We start from the raw sequence: 7942 nt of genomic DNA on the forward strand, positions 1-7942 counted from the left end.
GAAAAAGACCCATTTGTTCCGATTCCCAAATCGGGACTAAAGGATCGGTACTAAAGGACACCCCGATTGTGTTACAAACCGAGACTAAAGGCCCTTTACGTGGTCGCTCTCTAGAACTCCACTTTTAGTCCCAGTTGGTAACATCAATCAGAACTAAAGAAATTTTTTTGAAATTTTGTTTTTTTGAAATTTTTTTATTTTCAAATTTCTGAATTATTTGACAATTCAATCTCTAATCACCCCTCATCACTGCTCAATTATGAACCACTCATTTTAAATCGTCTAACTTTCCGGCTGATCATCCATTCTCTTACTACTCCAGCCTGAGCACGCTTAACTTTCGAGTTCTATTCCCCCTAGTTTCCAAGTCGGCATTTATAGTTTTCCTCACAATATTAAGCTGTCAATCCTATTAACCCTTAGGAGTTGAACTTGAGCATTAAGCACCGTTTGAGTTTGAAACTATTATTTTAAAAAATAATATTTTTTATTAACACTAATATTATTTGAATAACTAGTTTGACCATAGTTTGACCAGATTTGAAAATAGTTTGACCATAGTTTGACCATAGTTTGACTATAGTTTGACCAAAAGTCAAAAAAACTAACAATAATTATTTATTAACACTAATATTTCTTGAATAAGTAGTTTTACCATAGTTTGACCAGATTTGACCATAATTTGATCACAGTTTGACCAGATTTGACCATAGTTTGACCACAGTTTGACCAAAAGTCAAAAACTAAAAATAATTATTTATTAACACTAATATTTCTTGAATAAGTAGTTTGACCACAGTTTGACCAGATTTAACAAAAAGTCAAAAAAACTGAAATTTGAGCATATCTTTTTTTCCTTTCAGAATTTGAGAATTCTAAAAATTTGCAAACAGGCCTATGGTCGTCGAAATCAGATGCGGATTTTCATGCTGATTTTTTTGATATATTATGCGTTTTTTCGACATCGTATGCAAAAGATATGGCCGTTTTACTTTTTCATAACACTTTTTTGCAAAACATGTCCAAATTTAAGTTTTTTTAATTTTCCTAACTAGTAGATGTAGTAACATAACTACATCTCGAAGGATTTTAATTTTTGAAGTTTTTATCATTTTTTATTTTTTACAAACTGAAAAGGTGATACACGAGGGGGTAAAGTTTGAACCTTTAGTCCCGGTTTGAGACACGAACCAGGACTAAAGGGCATTGCACCATTTAGTCCTGGTTCGTGTCTCAAACCTCTCAAACAGGAACTAAAGGTCTAACCTTTAGTCTCGGTTTGAGACACGAACTGGGACTAAATGACATCGCACCCTTTAGTCCCGGTTCGTGTCTTAAACCGGGACTAAATGTCCCATTTAAACCGGGACTAATGCCTTCCCGATGCCTTAACCGCTCGAACCGGGACTAATGCTCACATTAGTCCTGGTTCGTGATGCAACCGGGACTAATGTGTACATTGAGTTGTGACCAAAGCCCTGTTTTCTACTGGTGTTCTAAATTAGATGGTTTTGTAGTTCAGGGTTGTGTTTAGACTTTGGTGGTAGAATGGTCCGGTACAAAACACAAAGTTATCACAATGGTGCATTTGTTAGAAAATGCAGCGCAAAATACCAAAACAATATCAAAGCCATAATGGTAGTCCCAGATAACTTATGAACACTACTTTCATATGGCACAATAGCAAATTACATAGTGAAGCTGCTCCAAAAATGAGCTATGTCTCCCACAGCTAACAACCAACCTTTGGCAAGTCTATTTCTAATGTTAAATGCCTCATAATTGAAGCCTTGAGAGATACAATCTCTTGCTACAGTTTCTCAAGCCGTCCGTAGTTCAAGTCCTTGACCATGGTGTTTGTAGCATTGTCCATGTACCTGATGTCTTGATGGCCTTCACATCGGCAGAATCTTCTGCTACCGCCTCATCTATGGAGGGAATACCAATAATGAACATTTATGTTGGGAAGGTTCCATCGCTTTGTACAGAGGTATAGAACACCACAATGATGTTGATCATGTTGTCTGAGTACAGCCTACAAAGGTAAGTACCACGATGAAATATCCCATCTTTGCCATCGGTGAAACTATCCAACGGCTCATGTCCATTTACAAAATATATCCAATGGTTCACATCCACCCGCGTAGAGATCCGACGGTCAGGAACGCTTGGGAAAATCTGTTTATTTGAATGGTTCACTTGATCAAGTTATTTGGAAGTTTAATAGCAAAGGGGGTTTCACCACAAAATCTGTTTATGAGTGGTTAGAAAAAGATTTATCGGGACCTGATTATAAGTTGATCTGAAAAGCTAAAATTCCTCTGAAGATTAAAATCTTCCTTTGGCAACTGTTCTAGAATGCCATCACTACCAGGGACAACCTGCGCAAGAGGAACTGGCCTGGGAACCCAACTTGCTCATTTTGCCATAATATTGAAACTGTTGATCACCTTTTTTTTGGGTGTGTGTTTGCTCGATCTGTTTGGGGGGCGATTGGGACAGCTTTGGGAGCATCCTGTAGTCCTAAAACTATTTGGCAGAGTTGGGCATGGCTCTATAAATATCTTCCCGGGGTTAAAAAACATTACATGGCTATTGTTGTTGCTATCTGTTGGGGTATTTGGTGCACTCGCAACAAGGCAACTTTTGAAAAATGTGTCACTCACTCTCCGTTGGAGGCTGTTTTCACTGTGTGCTCCTTTTTGATGTATTGGCCAGGTCTTCTGAAAGGGATCGAAAGGAAAGCGTCCAGGCTGGAGTGCAGAAGATGGTGCGTGTGGCTGCGTCATTGGCGGATCGTTCTGCTCTCAGGGGGGAGGCTTATGCTGGGGAATGGTGCGGGAGCTTGAACTTGTTCTGGCCAGTAGTTTTAGAGGTTTATGATCTCACTGGGGTTTGATGCCCGCTGAGATGTTCTGTGGCTCCTTTGGTGTTGGTGTCTCGTACTTTACTCCTGATGTGCGGGGTGTTCGTCGTGTTGTTCGTTTTCGAGGATGGGATGGTTGGTGTCAACAGGTTTTGCCCCGTGGTAGATGACTCATTTTAGAGTCATTTGCTGTGGGTTTCCTGTTGATGCCCCAACTCGCTCTCCCCTTTCGGTCTCCTTTTGCTTAGTTGTTCTCTAGTAGCTCAGTGTGATGTGGCTAGAAAAAACAATTGAGACTGTTGTATTTCCGTTAAGCAATTAATGGAGAGCAGGGGTGTAAGCCCGGTTGGAAAAAAAAAGGAACGCTTGGGAAAACATATCGGAAGGCACATATGCTTCGGTGAATGTTAGAGCCTCATTTTACTCAGCTCTCTAACCATATATAGGAAATTACTCCCTCCGTTCCTAAATATAGCCACATTTTACTTAGTCGATTCACCCATTTGCTCCGTATGTAGTCCCTTGTTGATATCTCTAAAAAAACTTATATTTGGGAACAGAGGGGTACAATGGTGAACTCGATGAGTTGGGAGGCAACTCGGCGACTAGGGTTTGTAACTAGTCCTAAGCTTGATGAGGTGATGTTGATGATGTAGAACTTGGTTCCGCCGTGCGGACCTCTCCTCCATTTATATAGGGCTAGCGAGATAGTGCAAACCTTAGAAAGAGTTCATTAAGGTTACGCCCGACTCCTCCTTGTGCACCAAGTCGGCTCACCGATAGGCCTTCCAATGTTTTAACAGATATATCTGCAGGATATCTTCTAGGATGTCTCATAACCCAGGACTTAAGTTGATAATCTGCTAAGCCTTGCAGACTCTTTAATTAAGACACTGATGGATACATTATTTGTGTTTTGTGAACACTAAGGCAGTAATGTTCATTCGATGTGTTGCCATATAAAAATATAAAGGGAAAAGTATGGAGAAACTTTCGACGACCACGACAAGACTCTTCTCCTGGTTCGTTCCCCACAAGACGGGCTTCTACATGGTCGTCTGGGGTGCAAGCGTTTGAATGCATGGAATCTCTCTCTTGCAATGGGTAAAGCGTGAAGGCCTACACGTCTTGGAGAACAGTACTTCTACCATGAACGGTTAGCTGATTTCCAGTTGGTTTACTCGGAAATTGAAATGGAATGGACCGGAAACACTCACCTGGTCCGCTGATCAACCGCTGATCACCCGGCGAACCGACAGAGCTGCCCCTTTCTCAAAACCAGAGAGTGGCATGGCTAAGAATTAATATCTCATCAGGGACGAGAAAGTGAGACATGATTAAGGATCTTTGCGCGGATTAGTTAGATAGGACCAACTGCCCATCCAATTGAAGAAGAGAATATTGGGCAGATGAACCAACAGTTTGCTGGTGCTCGAATGTGTTTGTGCAGACCAGCTAGTTAAGAGCATAATTAAATTAGATACAACATCAACGGGTCCATAGCTCAGTGGTAGAGCAATTGACTGCAGATCAATAGGTCACCGGTTCGAACCCGGTTGGGCCCTTATTCTTTTTGCGTAAGCTCTTCTATCTTGTTCGCATTTTTTCCCCTTTTTGAAGAAAATACATCAGTGGCAAGCAATCGGGTAAACACTAAAATCTAAAAGATAGTGCCAGGGTATTCCGTTCCAAAGCTTCCCTTTCATTCCGAGTGGTTGCGGCAATTAAAGATGAAGCGAAGACGTGGGTGATCGCTCCGACTAGATTAGTAGGCAATTTAAATCCGGGAGAGTAGCCATTTTTATTGGACCTGTGTGGTCCTGTAACGTGAAAAATATTGTAGTATGACCCTTCTTATTTAATGAGACGAGGTAAAGGATGTTCCTCCGTTTCAAAAAATTAGATCCGTCGTAAGGAAACGACAAAAGTGACCTCGCTCACATCCGCTATGATCACGTTGCCATCCGAGGAAGGAAACCCACCGGCTATTTCTTTCAAGTTCCTGTATCAAAGTTGAGATTAAACGATATGTAAAGGTTGGAAACTCACGTTGTCGGCGTCACAGAGAGAGGAAAACATGGAGAACGACTCCTTTGGTTGGTTGCACTATAGAGCTAGTTTGAGGTGGTTGCACATCCATACAGCGTATAACTGTTGGCCTTCATTAATGGACTAGTCAGAAGACTTACTCTTCTGTTTTCTGTGTTGCTTACGACAAGTTGCCCCTGGTTGTGCAGCGACTGTACTTCTCCCTCTCTTAGTATAAATGGGTGGTTGTGAGGTATTGGTTGGTATATTATCTCTTTTAAGTGCATTTCTATCATGAATAAAAAACTTTGTGACACCATCTATAGTCAGCAAATGAATTTGGCAAATAATTTTTATATATTGCAAATTGATAAGGTTTCGAACTAGAAAGTTCGGTCTCTTGAGTACCTATATCTGAGGAGGATATGTCCTGGACATTCCAATTAATTTAATGGTGGGAAATGAACATTTTTTCTTTTAAAAATCGTAAACATTTTTTATATGCCTGAACACTTTTTAAGATTACATGACTATTTTTAAATTGGGGTGAACACTTCAAAATGACACACATTTTTTTAAACAATAAATTAAATTCTCTTGAAACGCATGAACACTTTCCAATCTTGGATGAATATTTCTTAAAGTTAAGTAAAAACAATTCTGTGAACAATTTAATTTACATGAATTTTTTTAAATATTGTTTTAAACAATATTCATAAAATAGAATAAATAACCTCGAATTTTAAAATTATTAAAGAACATATATGACCTACGTCGGTCCACCACGCCATTCTGTGTATCTGCTTGACTATCCGCTGCAATAAGCATCACCACTATATATCTCCTACTGCGGTGCTATCTCTGTCTCGCCTCAAGGATCTTCCTGTTGAGGCATTAGGCGGCCCAATATGGGAGTCTTTTTTTGGTACTTTTCCTGTGGGAGTCTTTTTTGGCACTTTTTCATCAACTTTTTTGTGTTTCATGTGTTGGTTTTTAACTTTTTTGTGTTTCCTTAGTGGTTTTGTTTTTACTTTTTTTCTCCTCCTTTTCTTTCTCTTAAATATGGTTTTCTATCGTGGTTTTCAATGGTTTTCTTATGTGTTAGATTTATGAGATCTCAACTGTTTTCTTTGGGTTTTTATACACATTGTACATTTTTCATTAACATAAAGAACATTTTATATACATGATTAAGATTTTTCTAATATCCGTGTTTATGTCTCCTTTTTAATATACATTGTATATTTTCATAAGCAGCTGAAAACATTTTTTATACATGATTAACATTTTACAAATACATGATTAATTTATTTTAAATACATATTTTTTAACATTATTCTGAATATGTGTTAATCATTTTCCAAATACACGTTAAAACATGTATTGAATGATAAGAACCTCTTTCAACTACACAAATATTTAAATGTCATGAACATATTTTTGAAGCAAGTGAACATTTTTTGTAAATGCGACATATTTTTTTAAATGCTAGGACATAATATTCTAAATTACATGAATATTTTCTACGTCCAATAAATATTTTTTAATGACGTACATTTGTTTGTAATGTGTGAACATTTTTCAAATGTCACAAAAAAAATTTGGGTTGCTATCAACATTTATATAATTTATGCTAACAAATATTCTACACCGCCTTAATTTTTAAATTCATTTTTTTGTATTTTTAGGTTAAAATAATGTTTATTACATATTTTCGAAATATGAATAAATGATAAAATGAATGAATGAAAAAATAGAGAAAAATCAAATGAGCATGCAGGTAGCTACTTGGGCTGCCCAATAAATCTCTCGGTGGGGGGTGACACTTCCTTCCATCTAGCCTTATGCGAGATATAGGTACTACCGAGTATGTGTAGCACTTTATTATTCTTGCTATTTTTTGAGGCAAAGCATTCTTGTGTGTGTGTACATAGAGAGGCATGTTAGCTTCGGCTCACTTGGATCCAGCCTCATCCCCAGCCAACTTCAGAAAATGATGGTCCATATCTCAACGAAAATGACGGGTGTGACGATGTCTCGCTTGACCGAGACAGAGCCACCTCTCGCCTCAAGGGGCTCGAGAATGGACTGGTCCACTTGGCTCCTGAAGCGCGTGATTTTTAATGTTTGAATCATTTTTCTTCTTCTTTGCTTATTTTCTTGTTGCTCCACTTCTTCTTTTCCTTCTACTTTGGCTTCTTTTCTTATTTCAATATCCTTTATGCTTCTTCCTTGCTTCTAATTCCCATTCTTCTTTCTTTTTTCCAATGCTTGCTTGTCAGCAAATGTTGATTGGTCAAAACAAAAATGTTGATTTGGTATTAAGAAATGTATGTGTAATACTTAAAGAATGTACATCAATTAATTTAGGTGGAATAAATATTTAAAAAAGTGTGGGCCATGTGTTTGAAATAAATATTTAAAAATGGATATGATATAACCAAATAAGAAAATGTACACCTAGTGATAAGAAAATGCTCATTGCTCAAAGGAAAAATGTTGATTTAGTAGTTCAGAAATGTATGTGCAATATACACGAAATTAACAAAAGGTGGGGAAAAGGTACAACTGTTAAATGTATTTATCTTTCAAAAAAGTGTTGAGAATAAATTTCAAAATATTTCGGAAAGCCTTTATAAAAGACAAGGAATGTACATTAAAAATGTCTAACTTTTGGAAAAGTCTTGGTATTGTGATTTAAATATGTACTTGAAAATGTCTATGATGTATCAAAATAAGAAAATGCACACCTACTCAGCCCTGAATAAGTATTTTCCTTACAGTTTTGGATAAGTTTCTAAAACATGTTTGACACTTTCTCAGAGTTATCGGAATGGTAGTGTTCATTTTTTGAGAAGTTTTTCATTTTTCTTTGCCTTCCATTTTTGGATGAATTTTGACAAAAAGGTTCTAAATTAGTATGTTCTTTGCGTTTTTAATCCATTTGTCAAAAAAGTTTGAAGTTTTTCCAGAATGATAACCATAGTAGTGTTAATGTTTGCGAATTGTTTCAACTTTTATGGGCACTTTCATTTCTGGGTCAAAATA

At 37.4% G+C, this 7942-nt stretch overlaps 1 non-coding gene across 1 annotated transcript; it reads left to right on the plus strand.

The window, feature by feature from the left end:
- Window positions 1-4359: 4359 nt before the first annotated feature.
- On the plus strand, window positions 4360-4431 carry TRNAC-GCA. The gene has a single exon. It is a non-coding gene; the product is annotated as a tRNA-Cys (tRNA).
- The last annotated feature ends 3511 nt before the right edge of the window (window positions 4432-7942 follow it).

The sequence above is a fragment of the Triticum dicoccoides genome, chromosome 6B (assembly GCF_002162155.2).
Source record: "Triticum dicoccoides isolate Atlit2015 ecotype Zavitan chromosome 6B, WEW_v2.0, whole genome shotgun sequence".
In the NCBI taxonomy this organism is placed as follows: domain Eukaryota; kingdom Viridiplantae; phylum Streptophyta; class Magnoliopsida; order Poales; family Poaceae; genus Triticum; species Triticum dicoccoides.